This window comes from Triticum aestivum, chromosome 1B (genome assembly GCF_018294505.1).
Source record: "Triticum aestivum cultivar Chinese Spring chromosome 1B, IWGSC CS RefSeq v2.1, whole genome shotgun sequence".
In the NCBI taxonomy this organism is placed as follows: Eukaryota; Viridiplantae; Streptophyta; class Magnoliopsida; order Poales; family Poaceae; genus Triticum; species Triticum aestivum.
Genome location: NC_057795.1, coordinates 590,987,701 through 591,010,143, shown reverse-complemented (window position 1 = coordinate 591,010,143; position 22,443 = coordinate 590,987,701). Strand labels below are relative to the sequence as shown.

Here is a 22,443-nt window from a genome sequence, read left to right as displayed (position 1 = left end):
AAATAGTGCAGAACATGTAACAGCAAGTGAACAGATAGTAGCAAGCTAAAAAATTACTACAGGAAAGGTAGTATAGTAGGAATAGTAACAAAGCTAAGAAAAACTAACATGTAGAAATGCACCTTACGGAGTAGCATTTTTTTTAGACAACAGTAGCAACACAGCTGCAGAGGAGCCGAACCCGTATTCTGTGTGGCCCATATTCCACATGTTAGTTTTTTTCTAATAATTTTGTAAAAGTAAATTATAGTCATAGTCATAATACAAGTTCAAATATACTTGATTAATTAATAATATGCATACAAAAATAACTTGCTTTTAAATTTTTGTTCATGTAATTAAAATAATATTTGTGAATTATATAAATGTATGCATAACTTGAAACAATCTTCATTTGAGGATGATAGTCTGGGGCCACACTAGGCTCCTGATTAATTTTACATACATATTTTTATATTTAATTTTATTCAAAAATTTATCTTTTTGCAACCACACAAAGTTTATTAAAACATGTGAACATTTTCTAAAATCTACATAACATTTTCCAAACGCATGAACACTTTATATAAGACATGAATATTTTATTAAAATACGATATTTTCTAAAATTATATGAGAATGTATTTAAATATATTTTAAAATATTAATATTTTTATGAACTATGTGAACACTTGGAAATAATCTCTTTTCCTATATAATATTCTCTTTTGAAAATATTCTCTTTCCTAGACAATATTTTTATGAAATATGTGCATTGTCATGTAATACCATTTCTTCCTGACCAAGATAAAAAAAATCAACTACTATTAAATACATTAGTGAAAGTGGTGAGCTTCTGATTTCAAATCCACTGAAGCAAGGAAAGATGCACACTGGATGTCGAGTTTAGCAAAGTGTTTAGCTCATTTGCTTCTTAGAGTATAATTTTATAATAATAATAGTTTTATTTTTTCTTATTAATAATTCTCTAATTAGCCACAGCCAAGTTTTTCCGACACTCAACCGTTGAATTGGTCAGTTCTCAATGGATTCAAGGTGTGTATTTTTGTGTATTGTCAAACTGGTTTTGAAAAAACTTACACTGTGCCACTGACTCTAGTCTTGAGAATCATGTTTAAATTTTTGCCGTACACTGTATAATTATCAGTGTCTTATTTTCTATCTTTTTCCAGAGTGGACCCAGTACATCAATGAAAGATTGGGGGTGTCAATTATAGGGATTTAAATGATCTATTTGATATTTTACTAGGTGGGAGAAATATTTTCTCGTACAAGGTGGGGGTACAGATGGTTGAGATTTACAACGAACACATTCATGATCTTTTGTCAATCAATACTGCACGGACACAATATCCTTTAATACTCTTGCACATATTTTTTCCGTTACATTTCTTATAATCATACCTCTATTTTATTGTATTGTATTCTTATTATTAAAATTGTAAAGTAAGAATGGTACTCATTAACATAAATAAACACTTGATGTTTAGACTTCTCAGCCTATTGGACTCTTACCGGATGCGAGCTTATATCCAATTAAATCAACATCAGATGTTTAAGACTTAATGGAAATTGGACTAGCAAATCGAGCAGTTGGTGCAACAGCTCTAGATGAAAGAAGCAGCCGGTCCCACAGGTTGACTGAACCATGAACCGGATTCATATTATGTTTTTACCGTTATTCTCTATAATATGGATTTGTTAAACATATACTATTACATGTAGTATTCTATCTGTACATGTTATAGAGTTGGATGTGAATATTGGATCCACCTCTAGAGGATGTATACAGCTCATTGATCTTGCTGGCAGGGAAAGAGTAGAGCAGTCCGAAGCAACGGGAGATAGATTAAAAGAGGCTCAACATATTAACAAATCACTCTCTGCTTTAGGTGATGTGATTTTTGCTCTGGCACAGAAAAATGCCCATGTGCCCTACAGAAACAGCAAAGCTCACACAAGTTCTTCAAAGCTCTCTTCATAATCGATTGTTTACTTGCTGATAAATCATGCATTTGGAGGCTTTATGTGATAATTATAATTATTTCTTCAAATATTCTATTGCAGGGGGACAAGCAAAGACACTAATGTTTGTCCAAATAAATCCTGATGTTGACCCATATTTAGAAACAATAAGCACTTTAAAGTTTGCTAAAAGGAGTTTCTGGAGTAGAGTTAGGCGTTGCAAGAAGTACAAAGAGGGAAAGGATATCAAAGAGCTACTTTTTTGGATAAAGGACAGCTTTTATTGACTTAAAATGGAGCATTAAGAGGATAAAAACACTATGAGCACACACCCGACCTCTGCATAGCTAAAATACACACAACCAACACCAACACACACCCTAAAAAAGCCAGCAGCTAGCAAAGTCATATAAGACCAAAGTTATGCGTAGGCTAGGAAAAAGAAAAGAAAAAATGTCAAAGGGATCAAATCCATGATCGACAAACTATAACAATGACCGCATCTGCACCAACCATATCATGACACCACACAAACAACGAATTTCTTCAACAACAATGCCTTCAGGAAGGGAGCGACACTGAAAGTTGCCATCACCAGATCCAACCAACAAGGCTAGAATCTAGTTTTTCATCCTGAAGAGTCAGTACGAGCATGCCGAGCAATTCCTTCAACAAGGTAACTACAAAAACCATCGCCATTGCTAGGGGTTCAAAACCTAGGCTTTCGCCCCGGAGCTCAAGACCGGATGCACGTGGCAGCATCAATCAAAGAGCTACTGAACAGGCTCTTACACTTAAGCCTTTCTGTAGCTCGTCTTGAACTGGAGTTTGTTTTCCTTTTGCGCACATGAGAACCCGTTTTAGTCGCTCAGTCCTCTTCCTTGTATCTTTTGGTCGCTCATGCTTGGTGGCCTTGTGTATTCCTTGCCGGTTTGATGACTTTGTTAATTCAAAGCCGAACTCTTCTCGAGCCTTCATTCTAATTGTGAAGTTGAGTTTTATTAGCAAGTCTGATCGTATTCTTATTAATAGTGTTCCCCCCAACGTGGCAATAGCTGTAATGAATGATTGTATGAACATTTGTTTTAATTAATTAATATATGGGTGGAGTTAAAAAACAATATTAGTTAGGGAAAGAAAGAATAGTGTGTAAAATAAAAGGATAGATTTACATATAAATGTGGTAATAAATTGTGAACATTGTCCTAAAAACCCAAGATAGATATTTTCGTTCCATGATCACTTCTAATCTCAGGTTGGAACCGATTTTAGGACTCAAGTGATTTTTATATACTCCCTCCAATCCATAATAAGTGTCGTGGTTTTAATTGGAGGGAGTACTTGCTTATAACTACAGTTGGTATGGTGTTAAACCATAAAAACTACAATTCATAGCCTGTACCAAAACATTGTAAAGAATTAGCAGTAAAATAGCATGTGTTTATTTACGGTTGGGTTATGTTACATATTTCTTGACATTCTTGATAGTGTTGGTTTCTAGAATGTGCGCTAGTATTGACAAATAATGAATACAAACCTACAAAAAAACTCGGACTTGAATAGCTTGGGAACTTTTGCTATTTTTACTTTTGGGGGTTAACTAGATAAATGTCACTCCAGTTATGCCGATTCAGCGAAATGCCATTACCATCGGAAATTGCTTTTGGAGGTCGGGCTCCATATAGGCCTTCAAATGTAAAATTCAAAATTCATGAAAATTCATATTTTTATAATTCAAAAAATTCTGAAAAAAAATACAGAGATAGATGAAGGCATAGTGCGCAAGTGTGTAAATTTCAGGACGAAATATGTTGAAATGAGGGTTGTGCAAAAAAGACAAATCTGAGGCTTTTTAACACATGATACTATTCATCCTCCCATATCATGAATTTATCTTTTTTGTACAAGTCGCATTTCAACGTATTTAATCCTGAAATGTTACACACATACGCCTCACATCCTTGTTTACTTGTACAACTTTTTCAGTTTTTTTAAACCTAAATTTTCAAATTTTGGACCTCCATGGAGGCCGAGAGTCAAAACATCATTCTCCACTACTATTTCCCTCTTTGCAAAACTACCAGAACAAATTTTGGACCAATTAGAAAGGAAAGCAAACATGAATTGCTAAATTTCCATAGGACCATAGATAAAATGAGGGCTTACAAGATCCATAGTCCGATTAAAACTGCCCCCCCCCTCCCGTGCGCCACCAGGACTTTCCCCCCTCCTTCCACCGCATCAGCGCCGCCGGAGGGGACATCGACAAAGCCCGTGCGTGCCCAGTGAAGCTCCCGTGTCGTGTCCTCTAATGTGCTTCAGGCGAAAGCCTAGATCCATTTGTCGACCAGACATCTACGAGGTATTTGACATCGTTGCCCTCTTGGGGGAGTTGTCTTTGGAGACATTGAGCCGCTATGGTTCGTTTGTCATCTCAACTCGAGTGTGGTTGGTCTGTTTAGTGTGTGGTTTGGGTTGATGGACTGTTTGGGGTGGTGGTGGAAGTGAATTGTGGCAGCGGTCTTTGCCTTGGTCATCCTGGTATTGTTTGCAAAGAGAGCCTTGGTTTAGTGGTTGGGCATGTGGTTGTGCAACCTAATGACCCGGGTTCAATTTTTAGAATTGACAGGTGATGCATAGGGGTTTTTCCCCATTTATTAAGGATCAAGTTTGGTGTGTGGTGGAACCACTCATCAAAAAATATCTTGATACTCATTTAAAAAATTCTGAGGGCCATATTTATCTTGGTACTCATACTAAAATGGCCGTATGCATCCCTAGTTGGTGTAGAGGCCGGGGAAGTGAAATTCTCCCCCAATTTTAAGATCATTATGATGCTCTGATCTGCTTGTTATCCTTGCCCCCTCCTCCGTCCCTTGCGTCGCCCCTAGGGCGACTCGAGGGCATCTAGGGTTAGCCCCCGCCGCCACCCCCCACTCCCCCCTCGCCGCCACCGGAGATGACCGCCGGGAAAGCCCGCGCGGGCGCCGGGGAAGGTGGCGCCGGGGTCTTCGGCGCTCCTTCTTCACGGAGGCCCTAGGATCCAGGGGCGGCGGCCCCTGCTGGCGTGGCGGCGCCGTCGTGCGACAGGCGGCGTGCGCAGGCGGACGGCTGGCCTAAGGGCTCGCCTGTGAGGACGGCGAGCCGCAAGTGGTGGTCGAGCGCGGCGTGGAGCTTCCCGTGCCAGATCTAGAGGTATTGCCCCCTCCCTTCCATGCTTCCCCTCCCAATCCCCGGTTCGACTTTGGATATTGCCGGATCTGCCTCCGGTGTGTTCTGTAGAGCAGATCGATGTCCGAGGGAAACCTTGGCCGCCTTGGCTGGCCGGCAGCGGCGACGCCGACTTTTGGCGGCGCTTTCCTCCTTGGGGCGCTGCTGAGGACACCATCTCTCCACTCCGACCCATGTCCGGGTGAAACCCCAAGATCCGATGCGGATCGGTCGTCGGAGGCGTCCCGTGCACCGTAACCTTCCTGGAGGCGGCGTCAGGGACACTGGGTTCGGATGGGAGGGTCTGTAGGTGAGGGGTGGGGGTGTGCTGCCTCCCTTTCGGTGGAGCGTTGTTTCTTTCTACATATTCTTGTCGGCGGCTCTTGGTGGCATGGAGCAGCGGAGGCTTGGCGTCAGATGTGTGGTGATGGACACGTGCAGGAGGTCAACATTGTCTGGCGTCGTGGTGGCGTCGGCGGCTGCTAGATCGGGCAAGGTCGATGCAGCAGTACAGCTCTGAAGATGGATTGGTGGTAGGTGGCTGTGGCGGCCTCATACCTGGCAGGCGTCCTGGTTGAGGAGCACGCCGGACTGGTGGGTGCCCATACCCGGCAGGCATCCTGGTTGGGACCTCAGGTCTTAGATGTTAGGTTCTGCTGTGAGGTCTGTTTGGTATTAGGCCCAGACTATCAGCGCCCCTTCATCAACTAGACAGTGGTAGGGACAGATGTTGCTTAGATGGTGGCTTCGGTCTTACTTTTATACGACTTTGTAAGGTCTTGTGTTAATAATTAATAAAATGACCGTATGCATCGTCCAGATGCAGAGGCCGGGGGTATTCCTCCTTTTCTAAAAAAATCATGGTGTTGTTTTGGTCGATCTTTCTCTTGGGGGATCGTGGCGGCGGTGAGGTCTCGGTTTTCGGTGCCCTTCGACAAAGTGCTCTGATTATCTCTATTGTGATGGTGGTTGTGGTGTGGCTCAGAGGAGGTGCAGGGCTGTCTCAGCAGAACATTTCCCTTCGTCATGGTCAGTGGCTTCTGCGTCGTGTCGTGGATAGGCATTGGGAAGCCCTTCGATGGTGGCTGCGACTCTCCTAGCTCTTCAAGGTGATGAGTGATCGCACGGTAGCACGCGGCTTCTTCTCTTCCTCTTCTCGGTGTCAATTCACCTTTCAACTGACCCAACAATACTAGTTCCTGCTCTTCTCTGTCGGTCTAGTGTTGTTGGGTGCTAAGTTCTTGGTGTTGGCTGCTTCTCTGTTATTCCTAATTTCTTCCTGTGTGTGCTGCGTGCTACATTTGTGTAGCCGTTGTGTTTGTATCTCAGTCTTAATTATGATAATGAAAATGATTCAGGTCGGCGTAAGCCCGCTGTAGCTCTGTCAAAAAAGATCACTGTTGGATATCGTATGGTTCAAGTTTTTTATATAATACTCCCTTCGTTCCAAATTTCTTGTCTTAAATTTGTCTAAATACGGATGTACCTAACACTAAAATGTAACTAGATATATCCGTATTTAGAAAAATCTAAGACAAGAATTTTGGGACGGAGGGAGTACTAACTGAAACTCCAAAGTGGTCATTTGCAGTTGCTGTTAACTTCTATTGCAGATAAAGAATCTCTCATATTATGGATATAAAGTTGTCATTTGTGCTTTTCGGACTTTTCTAGGTTTCATCCTTGAAAGACACTATTTCATGAAAAGATATACAAATTGAGCAGCTCAAACTCATGAAAGACAAAGACAAAGACAAATCCCAAATTCAATTGTTGACAACCATGGTGCAACCATGCCAAATAATTTTAATTCCAATAAGGCATCGCTGATCACATTAAACCGAAAGAGACAACTGGCAGATCCGGTGAGTTATGCTGAGGTAAATGCACATGCTGGTCAGACTTCACCCACTAAAATTTTGGCTCTGGGGTTGGCTGAAGCAGATTATGAAGACAATGTATCTAAAGATGGTTCTTTCTTCGTTGGTAAGAGAAATGGAGTATTCTATTGGCAGAAGGAATATTATGGACTTCAACTTGGACATAATCGACGATACGACAATGTACTCTCTGTTTCCTATATGACTTCCATTTTTTTCCATTCCTACCGCTATGCATCAGGAGTAATTTATTTTTGTCTATACTAGTCGTCTTGAGAGTTTTTCATCTTTCGAGAAGTAGGCTTAATAATTTGGTAATGCTCGATAGTTTCAGGCATGGAGGTCCATCGTGGATAACCAGATCCACTCTCACAAAAACCAAGTAGCCAGCAATCTCCAGATCAAAACCAAGGGATGCAATTTTGAAGGCTCCAAGTAAGCACAAGAGTTCTTCATAGAACCTGCAAAATTTTGGTGCTAGGGCTCAATAAACTTTCACAACTTGGAAAATTTCACGTCGAGGTTCAATTTTTTTTATCTACTCATGACGTTTGGTAAAAATTTAAATCGGAACCAATAGTTAATTCTCCTAAGGAGTAAGGATCATATTGACAAACCAGGTCATACAAGGAATCAATCCAACCAGTTGGCGGGAGGCTCTTCGTCAGCCAGGTCAACCAAAAGATGGCAGAAGTAGATCACGTTTTAGCTGCTAGGTCTGTATTTTGTATGCCCATTGTTACTCGATGAGACGAGAAAGGTGGAACAAACTGCTGACATGAGAACAAGGCTATGATATGTGACCCCTGTTTCACTTCTGACGAGGATGCTTGCAATGTTCAGACTTCAGAGGATCCTCGCATTGTATTTGTTCTACGGCAACAAGGGTTAAATGTTATGGTCTGACGATCAAGAACGAAAAAAATATTGGACTATTGGTACACTCCTGGTTCGGTTTCAATGTACATGATCATGACAACTGGTCTGCTCTCTCTTTTCAGGCTCTAGCCCACATTCAGGCTTGGCTTCTTTACACAAGAGAATTGCCACTGTGAGACTTTTTTTTTGACGGAACTATTGTGAGAGTTGTTGATAGAAAAAGAAAGGAAATCACACTAGTCAGAGAGACCGCTATGAGACTTGAAGAGTTTTCAGTGTTTTTACAGAACAACATGAAAAATACAATGCGGTGGATTCGCAAAAAAAAAAAAAATGCAATGCGGTGAGCGTGGATCGAACACGCGACCTTCAGATCTTCAGTCTGACGCTCTCCCAACTGAGCTATCCCCGCTTGTGTGTTTCTAGTACTCCCTCCGTTTTTATTTATTCTGCATATTAAAGTTGACTAAGGTCAAACTTCATAAAGTTTGACCAAATTTATAAAAAACAATATAGACATTTATCATAATAAATCTATACGATGTGAAAGTACATTCAATAATGAATCTAATGTTGTTGATTTGTTATTGTATATCTTAATATTTTTGTTTATAAACTTGGTTAAAGTTTGCAAAGCTTGACTTTGACAAAAACTAATATTCGAACTAAATAAAAACGGAGGGAGTATATTACAGCGTATAGGAACATAGGGTAATGAATATGGCAGGTTCTGTTTCCAACCATGTGGAATCGTCCCTATCCACTGGTAGTGTTTAAACATCCCCTGGAATTTCTTGGTCCATACCTACAACCCAAAGGGTCTTCCAGAAAAGATCATACGAGATTAAAAGTGTGTTCAGAGGTATGACAGCCAATGTTGGCAGCTCATGTTTCTCATTATCTTTTCTCAGTGACGTGTTCAGTTTTATGGTACCCTAGGATTAGAGAATGCACCCGGGGGCATTTGAAATCTGATTCATGTCAAGGAACAATCATAATGTCGTGACTCGTACATTACCGCATGTGTGTGCTTGCTTTGGTGATTCTATCCAGCACAATGTAACTATGGATTGTATCCAGGAAACTCTTTATGATGATATTTTATAGTCATTAAGAGCGGCATTCTTCTATCAAAAAATGATAAGACCTAATAAACTCCTATCACCTAATGTGTTTTGAAGACCGCGGCTATATCCCGTCCACTAAGACATAACAAAAACATCGTCGATCGAACATCGACACGACAGGCGTAGTGTCACTACCCCCCTAAGAGTATAGATGACGACACTAATCTAACCATTGTAAACATCAAGCAAACAGAGGTGCATCCTCATCCACAACTAGATCTGATATAGCCGTCGGTGCTTCTAGCACTTCCATCTTGCTTCCACCGACCAACAAAATATCATTGACCTAATAAAGCTACTCCAAGAAGATCATTTGGACCACCCCTATCATCAGTGGTGAATCTACTAGGGAACTTTAACAGGCTCAAGCCCCCCTCCAAGCGTTGCAACTTCTTTTTACTAATAGTCTCAAGGGCCAACCTAGTCACTTGCCAGCCCAGCCCAACACATGTTCGCATGGCACAGGCAGCCCAACCCCCCTCTGTTTTCTAGATTCACCATTGCCTACCACCCTACATATTGGGCAAAGAGTTCGACAAAACCAAACTCCTAACACATCACCTAATAGCTTTGGTTGTCCGGATCAACACGGCCATCATTTACAAGCTTGCCGCCGACGTTGAAGCAAATACCATTGGAAAGGGAAGAAGGATGGAGGCACTTATTCCATCAATGTGTTGTCTTTTTTGCGGGATAATGTGTTGTCACTGCTGCCGAGTTCTCATCCACCTCTGGACAGCGACCGGAGGTGGATGGGAACGGCGACCTTGCAGGAGAAGTGAAAAGAAACATAGATGCCTTTTTTATGGGGAAAAAGAGAGAAACTTATAATGCCCACAGTCGAAAAAGAACAAGATAATGTCCATAATAAAAATACTGATAACGCGAACCAACATGTGGTTGGTTAGGAAGACAGTGGTATCTCTAGTCCAAAAATGCTGATAACGCGAAACCTGCGGTTAGTTAGAAGGACAATGGCATCTCCAGACCATCAGAGTACAATTCCTAGACTTGACACTGATTCTTGCATTTTTCAGAATTTATTTCAGGTCTTATGTCGATGGGATGAGACATTCCTATCGTCTACGAAGTCTTCTGTGGCGATTTCGCCAATTTTAAGATGAGATGTCGGTTCGATTTCTTTGAGATGCTCATAGGGGTAGTATGTATGTGCATGCATTCATAGAGTAATGTATGATTATCTGCGTCGGTAATGTGCTGAAAGGAAAAATACCGTCACAGGATGCTAGTATAAAATGCTTAACACATCCTGCGCTCGTTACATTAGAAACTCTCATCATTAGAACTATACTTAGAAACAGTTCACCAAGCCCGTCTAGCTCAGTTGGTAGAGCGCAAGGCTCTTAACCTTGTGGTCGTGGGTTCGAGCCCCACGGTGGGCGTTCTCTTGTAGAAGAGTAGATCGCACTGGCTGCCATTTTTTTTCGTCCCTCACGGACATGAATGTCTATCTCGCTCATACACAGAAGATTCTCCTCACCTTCTTGAGCTTCCTCTGGCAGAACGGGCAGCTAGCACCCCTCTCAACAATCCTGCCACACAAATGCACGACAGAACACGTAGACCGCACATACATACGCATATCCGCTGCAGTCGTGGCAGGTGGCGGAGTGCCGCAGTCCGGGCATCGCAGCACACCACGCATAGACGCCGCCCACGTCGCCGTCGCGGGAGTTGACAGAGTTGTAGAACGAGCCCAGGCTCCCACCCTCTTCCTCTCCACAGCGAGGCGTCGCCGTCGTCTGTTCCGTGGCGCTGGCATACCCGAGCAGCTCGCTGAGCACCTCGTACAGCAGCAGCAGCAGTGTCACTCATACCAAAAAAAAAACAAACAGCAGTGTCACCGCCAGGATGGCTACGAACATAATGTACCAAAAACGTCGGTGTGCGTGAGAAAGAAACACTCAGCTATGCAGTAATGCAGCCCAACATTTCAGTGATGTAATTCGATCGAGCCGCGCTTGTATTTGTGCAGTACCTGAGCCGACGAAGTACAGTATCCAGCGCGGACTCTACTACAGCTCCACCTTCACGTACCTTTCGTCATCGTCAGGCTCCGTTATCTGAAGCTACGGGCGTTCCTACCCTAGCGCCGCCACCACCAGGCGACTAGGGAGAGGCGATCTTTTCCTCCGATCTCCACCGGCCGGGGCGCTGGCCCCCTCTCCCTCCGGCCGCTGCTCCGGCGGCAGGAGGGAGGGGGGACCCCGTTCCTTCGCTCTGTAGTTAGGATTTGGATTTGTAGGTCGTGGTGCGTCGTTGTGGTGGTGGGAGCGGCGTCTAGACGAATAAATCTGCCTCAACTCTATTTCCACACCGGCGGTGTCTTTCATGACGGCGTCTCGGAGTTGATGGCATCGTGTCCCTGTCGATCCCTCAGATTGGCAGCGTTAGGGTTCATGGATGGCGTTGGTGAGGCGGCGGCGGTGACTCCATTAGGTGTGTCTCTCCTTCTGCTCTGTCCCCGTTGATGTGGCGTTGTCTCCGACGTCATGGTGGAGCAGGGAAGTTTTATCGTTCAGGAGTACGCGCAGGCGGTTGTCTACGCAAGTGACAGCTGGAAGATGGAGTATCCTGTGTTGGGTCTGTGGTCGAAGGCTGTCAGTTCTGGTTTCCTCCTCCGACGTCATCGTCGTCATGCGGGGATGCCAGTTCTGAAGTTCGATGGCGTGTCCGGGGACATGTTGCCCCGGTCTGATTCTTTCAACGGCTATGGTTTTGCTTCTGGCAAACTACTTTGGAGGTCCGTAAAGTGCTGACCAGCGATGGAGCCGCATCGAGCTTGGGTGAAGAGGTGATCTGTCTTTTTATCCTTTGATGGCCACTTCGGTGGTGTCGAAGGAAAGGGACAGGCGCTGGTATATTGCATAGGATTTTCCTGTCTTTTCAGTTATGTATGGTTGGTGCTTACGTGCCTTGTAACTTGATCTTTACTCTATATAAATGAGATACATATTACCATGCAAAAAAAAGGCTCCGTTATCTGAAAGATTTTACGGGTTAGACAGAATAAAAGCATCTCTAGCATATCCTGCAACCGTGCGTCCCATAAAAGTTGTATAAGGGCTTCCGCAAATTGTTTTTACGATGTGACAAGCGCCCGCCCGAATAGATCCGGCAAATGCATCTCACAAATGTTTTGTGGGATGCGTTTGTGGATCAGTTTGGCCGGAACCCTCGCCGCATCGTAAATTTTTAATAGAACATCAAACAAATTGCACATTTCATAATAATATCAATCGAATGGAATCTGAAATAAATTCAAAACATACAAATATATAAATGGTCAAGCAACTCACAATATAACAGTAATCATCATTACAACAAATGTTTGAATTCAAATAATTATTACAACACCAAATTATTCAAATCTCACGTGAATAGAAATGGATACAGATGGGGATCCCATAGAGCTGCCACCGATGGTCAATAAGATCATGTTGAAGTTGGTTGTGCGAATCACAGTCCTTGATCTTCTGGTAGGTCTCAAGAAATGCATTGATCTTATCTGCATCCCTGGTCGGCTTCACACGACTACCAACATTGTCATAGTTGTACTCTAAGTCCAAATCCCTCTCTTCCTCGACGATCATGTTATGCAAAATTACACAAGCAGTCATGATGTTTCCAAGGGACTTTTTATCCCAGAAGCGAGCAGGACCTCGAACAATGGCAAACCAAGCTTGCAACACATCAAATGCCCTCTCAATATCCTTTTGGCAAGCTTCTTGTGCTTCGGCAAAAAATTTGTCCTTCTTAATATTGGGGTCACTAATGGTCTTCACAAATGTTGACCATGATGGATAAATACCGCCGACAAGATAGTACCCTATGGTATAGTCATGGCCATTGACGGTATAGTTGCAAGCCGGAGCTTTGTCACTAGCTAGTTGAGCAAATAAATGAAACCATTGCAATACGATGATATCATTGAGAGACTCTGGCAAACCAAAGAAGCAATGCCAAATCCACATATCATGTAAGGCCACGGCTTCAAGCACGATGGTGGGTTTGAGTTTGTGGCCGGTGTATTGCCCTGCCAAGCCACCGGGCAGTTCTCCCACCTCTAATACATGCAATCAATACTACATAGCATGCCCGACCATCCCCTTGCTTCGTTCATTGCCATGAGCTTCTTTACGTCATCTTCATTTGGAGCTCGAAGATACTCCGGGCCAAAAACCCGGATTATTGTCTTAGCAAAGACACGACCATTTTTATGGTGGTATATTCGCCAATGCGAAGATATTCGTCCGCATAGTCAGCCAGAACACCATATGCAATCACTCTCATCACCGCCGATTTTTCTATATGCACTAAACCAATCAAACCGGCGGCATTCCTACGCCGGGTGAAGAGACGGCAATTTTGCTCGCAAGCCTCGACGATGCGGACTAAGAGTGACCTACGCATTCGATATCGCCTATGAAAGAGGATAGCCGGATATGTCGGTACCTCAGCGAAGTAGTCCTTCATGAGCATTTTGTCGCCGAGAGCTCGGTTGCGGGGAATGCATAGCCAGCCGACCGTCGATCCGTGCCGCTTTTTCTTCGGCCCCACCTCAAATTCGTCGAGGAGATGCAACAACACTAGGTTTTCATCATCATCATCGAGGATCAAGTCTTCTATGTCCGAATCGTCGGACGAAGAAGACGAGGATGAACTCCAATCCATCTACAATATGCACACAAGACGGAATGTGTTTCACCCGAACCCAATCCGGGCCAAAATCGAGCACTAGCCGGCATGAGTTTCAACCGGACATACCTCCCCCGAAGCAAGCCGCGTCGCGCTGCCCTTCCTTCTCCTGCCGGCTGACGCGGATCCGCCTCTTTCTTCTTCCCGCCACCCGACGCCGCACCACCCCTTTCTTCTCCCTCCGACCGAAGCAACACCGTGCTGCCCTCTTCCCCCAATGCGCCCGCTAAGAGTCGGCCAAAGCAACCGGATCTGCAAGGAATGAGCCCGCGTGCCGAGCTCCCGGGCGGATCCATGGTGCCGACGGTGGCGACGAGTTGCGGTGGAGCCTGCAAAATCGGGTGGATTCCTGTACATATGGAGGAAATGAACTCGCGGATGCGGGATCCCACAAAAAATTCCGAGACTATCCGATTTGGTGGATCTGCTCGGGCGGGGGATACGAAATGGATCCCGCAAACCGGCGGTTATTTTAACGAATGACCCGGTTTGCAAGATCTGCTAGAGATGCTCTAATGCATGTAGCTTAAAATTGAATGTTCAGAGGTTTGTCCCCACCTCTTTGATGGCAGACGACAGGACATCCACATTCTCCCCCAGGATCAACAACCTGTAGGTGTAGCCAGAACTGCCCGGCAACGGTGAGCACATTGTTGACGCCATATTTTAGCATGGCATAAAATGCAAATAAGATAGCCTCAAATGTAAAAGGTTTCTACAAGAAAATTCTTTAGATAATCGAAATGGACCATTTTGATATTTGGATCATCTTCATTCGAGGTCATATGCAAAAGTTACAGCCAAAACCATGCGCTGCAGCAGCAGATGGTCGGACTGTGACTTGTTGTATGCAACTAAGTGGAGAGAAACTTTCCTCTCTTCATCCGTGTCTCTTTCGCGGGAGACCGGGAGAACCCTTGTGCGCCTTTAGTCCCAACCCCATCTCTGCCTCCTCTCCCTCGCCACCACCGGGTGGCAATCGTTGGACAAAGTCTGGCCGGCGGTGGCGGCGGCGAGGCTACTCCCTTCCCCTTTGATGCCCGATGGAGCGGGGCGGGGTGCTGTGACGTGTGGCAGCATCCCGTGCATTCGCGCTGGCTACATGTCAACATTCGGGAGCACAGTGGCGGCGTATGCATGCAGATCTGGTGCGACGAGATACCAAAGTTTTTCATTCCTATATTTTGGCATATAAAAATAGAATAATTTGCAAACTAAAAAGAGAATTTGTAAATGGGCTGTTGGTCGAATCCTGGCATCGACGGGCCCAAACAAGTGGGTGCTGTGACGTGTGGCGGCATCCCGTGGGTTCGCCCTGGCTACATGGCAACATTCGGGAGCACAGTTGCGGCCTAAAGCCATAACATGGTATTGCCAGAGGCCCCGTTCTACAGGGTGAGGGGGGAATGGGGCGTAGCAGCAACATCTGTCTCCCAATGCAAGATCTCGAGACCACATATCCGGTTCACAGACTCTTCAGCCCTCCGATGCGCTAGAGTTACAGGCGCGCGCGACCACGCCAGGCTGATGTAAAGAGCGAGAGGGTTGCCTTTTAGACAGGTGCTTGTGTTGGTCAACTAGCGATGTGGGACTAATTGTTCGACGAGGGTCACATGCACGTAACATCAGATGCACCCCAAGATTTGCACTAGACACCTTCTCCTAACAAACTGCTGCCCTCATCTAAAAAAGTAAAAAAATAAAAAAACTGCTGCCCTCCGTGGGTTGGATGGGCCGGTTAGGCTAGCCCACTTTCCCACTACTCTATTTTCTTTCTACATTGCTTTTCTTTTCTTTTCTTTCAAAGTGCACTTATTTGTTTGAAAATACATCACCTAAAAATTCGATTGAGAGTACACTGCAATACATGGTTGGTGAATCTTTTCGAAATTTGAAGTATATAAGGATATTATAAACGCTAACCTATTACTTTATGCCATGAGCACAACATCCAAAATAATCAAGATTGATTTAATAAAATAGACACCCACAAAAACATATTTTTAGAGAGCCAAATATTTTTGCATCATGCTTTACAGATTTCAATAACACAATTTTCACTGAAACATTAGTGCTTGTTTTGTTGCTGCACCGATTATGTGCCAGCAAAATCCAGCTATTGTCATTGCAACATGATGCAACTATTACCATGATGTTACTTTTTTTCGTTGTAATTTGTAAGATGTATTGCAAGAAAAACTAAATTCTTGCAATCATCAAAAGTCATTCCAAAGGACATAACTATTACCAACTTCTTTTATCTGCAGCAACATTGTGACTGTCGTGCAAAGAAATTTTAAATCTCGGAACAGTCACAATCGTCACGAAATATACTAATTATTTCCACATTGTAAGAAATGTGGCAATAGTGAGCTATTTCTGGAGAAAAAAATTCAGAATGTCGCCATCATTAAACATTGTGGCAATAAAAAATGTATTATTGGCATGAAATAAGTAATTGTGTCAATAACTAAATTATATTGCACAATATTTATAATTTTGTCACCATTTAGATATTGCAATATTTTGGTATTCATTGCAACTAATTGGTTGTGATAGACCATCTGTAGTTGGTTATATGTGTTATCTGGGATGAGCAAGGCAACTTTCTTGTGGCATGCAATCGTACAATCGTCAACACTCTTTTAGTCGATCTGTTCAAACAAAAGCTATTGGAGATAGTATCCTCCCAGCCATATAGATTGGTTTGCAATCTTTTATGTGGACTTTGATGCTTTTATTTTTTATCAAAAGAGACCCTCTGCCCACTGGAATTGCCAAAAAAGACCCCCTGCGGACGAAATTGACAAAAGAGACCCCCTCACTAGTGGCGGCAGGCGCGGCAGGCGACACGTGTCACCTGCCGCCACGCCGTGAGGCGGCGGGCCCGGCCGCCACAACAGGAGGCGACAGCCCGGTGTATAACGGTGCGTGCACAGGGCAGCACAGGGCAGCGTGCCGCGACGGAATGGGCCGCGCCAGGCGGGCCCGGCCGCCACCGGGTGAGGCGGCCGCCGCTGCCGCTGTCGCTACCTGGCCGACAAGGCCTGCTGCGCGCGGGCCCAGCAGGTGGGCCACGCCGCCACCAGCCGAGGCGGCCTGTCCTGTGCTGCTGCATGCGCGACAGTGCGCAGACGGCGCTGATTTTGAGGCGCGACAGTGACGGCCGTGACTCCGACGCGCGGGAATATGGATGCTTTTGGTTCTTTCGCCCAGGAATCAATCCTGCCTTTGCTTCTTTTGCCTCAGCGGATGCGATGGCACTAGGAATCCGAGGCTACGGGAAGCTGTTGTGCCGACACTACATGGATCGTAAATATCCCCGCTTAATTTTCTCGCCAGCATTATCGTCTGAGCTTATAAAAGGAGACACCGAGGCTCTCGTCCAGCCATCCTCGAAATCGGCAGTGCGCAAAGTGTGTAACACATTTTTTCAGTCGGTATGAGTTTGCCTTGCTCGGATCAAAGCATTAGGCCGAGGAAAATGAAGAATGCAAGTTTGCCTCTGGGGGTGGCAGTCCTGCGGTGTTGGTGTGGCGATCTTTGCAAGGTGAAGGAGGTGATGGATTTTTCAGATTGGTTGGGCATGAAGTTTTTCATGTGCGCCAATTATGAGGAAGATCCTGCCGTAGCTATTTCAGAGTACGACAAGCCTCCGGTATGGTTTAACCATCACGAATAGATATTGTTGGTATTTTCATTGATTCTTTAGTAACATTTTTGTTTCTTGTTGTAGTCTCCTCCGCCTCTGTGCATGTACTATCGTTGGATTGACACGGAGAAGCCGGCTTGGGCAGTGACTGAGATTCGTGAAACAAGTCGTCGGGCGTGGAATAGTTTATTTGCGGAAGAGCGACGCGAGAAGGCGGAAGCTGAGGAGAAAGCAGAGCAAGAGAGAGTTAAAAGAATACTATGCGGAGCAACACCGTTTTTTTCAGGAAATGGGAAAGAAAAACAGGGAAGAGGCTCGTCGCATGGAGGAGCAGGAACGACAGCGAAAGGAGGCTCGTGAGGCGGAGAGGCAGAGAAAGAAAGAAAGGGCTCGTGAGGCCAATGCAGCAGAAGAAGCTGGCGATGGAAAAGGAAAATATCCACGTTGGACTCAGTAGATTCCTGTGGTAGTATTTTAAATTTTGCAATCATTTGTATCTTTATTTCTGCACTTTAATGTAGCTTTATTTCAGGAGTTAAATGTAGGTTTATTCCTACAATGTATCTTATTTTCAGTTGTGCCGTGTCGTAATGGAAATAAATATAGTTTTAGAATAAAGTAGTGGCATTTTCTTTCCCTCCACTAATATCGAACATCGTGCAACAACTACAAAATAAAATTAAGATAGAACATAGTGCCCTACAATAAGAGAGTACAAACCAATAATGCAAGTACATCCGAATTAAACGGTAGAACTGGAATACAGCTTAAAAACTACATGAAGGCATCATCGTCATCCTCCATCGATGCAGAACTCTTGCCCTTCGAGGATGTAGAACTCTTACCCTTGGACGATGCAGAACTCTTGCTCTTCGAGGATGCAGTACTCTTGCCCTGAGACGATGCAGAACTCTTGCCCATTGACGATGCAGCACCCGGAAGCGGCGGCATGAAGATATCATCTTCATCCTCGCTCTCCTCAGTCCATAAAAATGGATGATTTTCTGCAGTCCTTCTAAAAGTTTCACTCTTCGGCTCCACTACATTCTTCCACCTTGCACGCAACCTAAGAAGTTCTTTACGTACCTCCTCATAGGTCCTTTCAGGCCACCCAGACCTACGTAATTGGTGAGCCAACTCATTCATTATGGTGTCACTACCGGTGAGTTCGTCCCATGGAACTATCCTATTGTCCATCCTGAAATCGGTAGCTAGCCTCAGAAGAGTCCTGCTCATCCCAGGGTAAAAACTACGATCGAAAGGATAATGGGACATCTCGACTACACTACACTCGAATGCTTATCCACCTCCGTCTGAAGGGGGTTTTATAGGTAGAGAGGATAAAATGGCGGGAAAGAACGAGTGCAGTATGGCGGGAAAGGGTTGGCGGGAACATATGGCGGGAAATGAGTGGCGGGGACATATTGCGGGAAAGCGTTGGCGGGAAACGGGTGGCGGAACATATGGAGGGAAAGCGTTTGCGGGAAAATATTGAGGGGAAAGCATTGCCTGAATTTTTTTTTTCAATGTCTAAGACGGGCAATGGTTGCACAGTATTCATCAGCCAAAATTTAAAAAAAATTCATTTCGGCCTAACATAAGCAAAAGAGTGGAGCGGGAGATATAGGCGGGAAAAATTGTTCCTGACTGATGCATTTTTATTTCAGCATACATAGATGTTCAAATTGAAAAGTCTGATACAGACATATGTAGATACAATGGGTCGCGCACGTGCATAGATGAATCACCCTACTTTACGACGACCACCTGGCATTTCCTTACGACCGGAAGGCGACAAGCGAAGCGGTGGCCGGGTCACACGAAGACCGCGGCCGTACTCCAATTCGGCTTCATGTGTCTGCGAGTCCTGCGTAGGTGGTGGAGTCGCGAATCCTTGTTGCGAACCTGAAGCGTAATTGTAGGCGTATGGTTGTGACTCCGGGGGGATAAAAGTGGGACAATAACGTCCCCTCCGAAGAACTCTGTAACTAATGATGTAACCGTGTCGCCAAGATAATGTGATGCTCCCCGGAGGCCTGTGTTGACGCCATGATCATGTGATGCTCCCCGGAGGCCTGTGTTGACGCTGCGTTGGGTGTTCTCATCGCCCCAATTAACATCAGGTGTGTCCTGCACATAGAAAAATTTTAAACAAACTGTTAGAGGATAATATATGATATCATTGTAAATGCATTGAAATGTAAACATGACTACCTGAGCATATCCCTCTCCTATACTATCTGGCCATTGTACGTGGTGCTGGTTTAAATCTGGTACACGAGTCTCCTCGGGCATGGGGATCCCTCGCGTGGAGAGATACGGCTGAGATCCCTCACCTTGGGTGTATGCATCATATCCTGTGTACGCATATGGGTTAGGGGAAAGAAACTGCTCGGGCATCGAATCCAAGCCCGTGCCATGGTCCTGAGATGTCTGCCCCTGACGAAGCTGCATCGAAGAAGAGCGATGCAGTGGCAGAGATGAGTCATGTCGTGGCAATGTCGTTCTAGTACTCGGACCCTCCCCCCATTGCTCATGGCTCATACGCGCCTCGCTCGGTCTGGACGATGGTGCCGCACTCGGTCTGGCTGACCTCGCTGCCGGCATGTATGCTCCAGTGACAACATCGTCGCCTCTACCGCATCTGAACTTCTTTGCCACGAATTGTTGCAAAAGTTTCTGGAATGTCTTGCGATATGGGCCCTGGGCCGACATGCTATCCGTAGCCATCTGCCCTACTTCGTTGACATTTTCAAGCTGAACAATATTTGGATGTTATTTAGTTCAAATGATTATGAAATGATGGACCTAAAAAAGTTACAAGTGATTACCAGGTGGTCACGATAGTAAGCTGCATGCAGCTCAACATGTCTCCGCGCCTGCTCCTCTTGTGTGAGATGTGTTGGTATAGTAGCTGGCTGACTGGCCAGGCTAGCACGTGTGTTCATGCAGTACCACTGCTTGTACGCTTGATCTGTACTTTCATCGTACGGTCTGCAAAATTAAATAATTACATAAACCGTTGTGATGAAAGCAAAGCATCTTCATGCATCGTATGATCATCGTAAAAAAATAATGTACATAAAATATACCTAAGTTGACGCACTATATCTGCTAGCGCTTCATTTTCCCACTTGTGTACCCATTCAATGCTCTCTTCCCTCCAATCGTATAAACTCCAACCCCTGCCCATATTGGTTAGCCTGCAAATTATGTAACAAAGTGTGAGTTTAGTAAATTAAAAATGACACTAACTATTTAGGGATGTCACATCTTACTTATGTGTTTCCTCGTCGATACGTCTGGGAAAAGGTGGTGGAATTTCTTGATAGAGACCGAACTATCTCATTACACGCTCTGGGTTGTAAGGCTCAACACACCACATGAACAATAAGTTGCAGCGAGTCAGCCAGAATGCACTATCGGTCAACATGCCTGGTGTGAAGTGTCGAGCATCAAAGACCATTTTTAGCTGGTCCTGAGTCCACGGGTTCCATGTGACTTATGCCTCATCAAGTATCTCAAACTGCTGGTGATACATAGGGTAACAATTTTTCGCAATATCTGGAGACCAACGTTTCCGTGCCTTTGTCCACCTGGTGGCCATAGTTGCGCTAGCACCCTCGCTAAAGTCATATGGGTATACGGGTTGTACTATACGAGGTCGTCCTACAGGGAGGTATTCCCAGGACCACAACTGTAGAAACTCATAGGCGACACAAAGTAATGGAGCTTTTTGTGCGAAAGAGGTTTTTTGCGTGGCATCACACAAGCCTCTGTATGTATGAGATAGCATGGCAGAACCGAAGCTGTATTTTGGCTGCTCGGGTAAAGGTTCATCTACCATATTCTCTGCAATGTAGATGAGACCAGGGACAACAACGTCCCCATGTGAATTTGGAAATAGATTCCCGAGGAGCCACAACAGATACGCAAACATATGTCTTTTTCTCGTCTCCTCATTGGCGAAGCTAGATAAATTAAGAAAGTTATCACGAAGCCAGACGAGTGGGATGCCCCGAGGGTTACCAGAACGTTGTGATTCTGGCATTTCCATCCCAAGACGGGCTACTATATCTAATGCCCAAGATGGAGACACTCGTGGAGAGACTACCGGCTCACCTCTAATTGGTAGAGCAGTGATCATAGAAACATCTTTCAGTGTAGGTGCAAGCTCCCCAAAACGAAAGTGAAAGGTGTGGGTTTCAGGTCTCCACCGGTCAACGAGGGATGTCAAAAGGGATGGGTCCGAACGTACTTGGTCGTCGCATGATGTGAGCCTAGCAAAACCTTGTAGTCCATAAGCGTCAAGGTGAGCAAGGAAATGATTGTGTATTGGCCATGTTTTCTTTATGGTTCGAAGACTGAAAGGCCGATAATCATGCTTAGTATTTGGTTTCAGAAATAGGTGGCAACGGTGGCCGGCGTCATGGGCCCCTTGCAAAAGCACTGGCACTTCACCCATAACCTGCACACAAACATACAAATATAAATTACGAGGAAGACAGAAATACAAATGCAAATCAAAATTAACTTAAAAAATACAAAGAGATACGATTTACATTAATTATCTGAAGTTAACATCAGGAGCACAATAATACAAAGAGAATCAATTTAAATTTAATATAAGTACACATAACGAGTAGAAATATAAATAAACATGGCGAGTACATATATATCAACATCATGCGTTGTTGTTGGCTCGATACGGGCAATCTTTGCGTCAATGTCCAGGACACCTGCAAACGCGGCATCGCCTTGGTTCTCCCATCTGGCTATGGTCCATGTCATTGCGATGACGCCTAGACTGACGTCGTCAAGTCGGCGTTCGGAACCCATTTCGGCCCATCTGGCCATAACATTTTGTAGTTCATATCAATGCCCCAAGCCCAGAACTCACCGTTCCAAGTGTTATACAGATTATACATGTTGAAGTACGGCGATATGTATGGGTCGACGCTGATTTTTTGAACAGCAGCCACCCGGAGCACATGACTGCAAGGGTAGCCCTC

General features: G+C 44.7%; 2 non-coding genes and 1 pseudogene across 2 annotated transcripts; 2 read left to right on the top strand and 1 right to left on the bottom strand.

The window, feature by feature from the left end:
- The first annotated feature begins 1,023 nt into the window (after window positions 1-1,023).
- LOC123080135 (kinesin-like protein KIN-14K) lies at window positions 1,024-8,109 on the top strand (annotated as a pseudogene).
- Window positions 8,110-8,272: 163 nt separating this feature from the next.
- On the bottom strand, window positions 8,273-8,345 carry TRNAF-GAA (transfer RNA phenylalanine (anticodon GAA)). The gene has a single exon. It is a non-coding gene; the product is annotated as a tRNA-Phe (tRNA).
- A 2,045-nt stretch (window positions 8,346-10,390) lies between these two features.
- TRNAK-CUU (transfer RNA lysine (anticodon CUU)) lies at window positions 10,391-10,463 on the top strand. Its single transcript has one exon. It is a non-coding gene; the product is annotated as a tRNA-Lys (tRNA).
- Window positions 10,464-22,443: the final 11,980 nt, after the last annotated feature.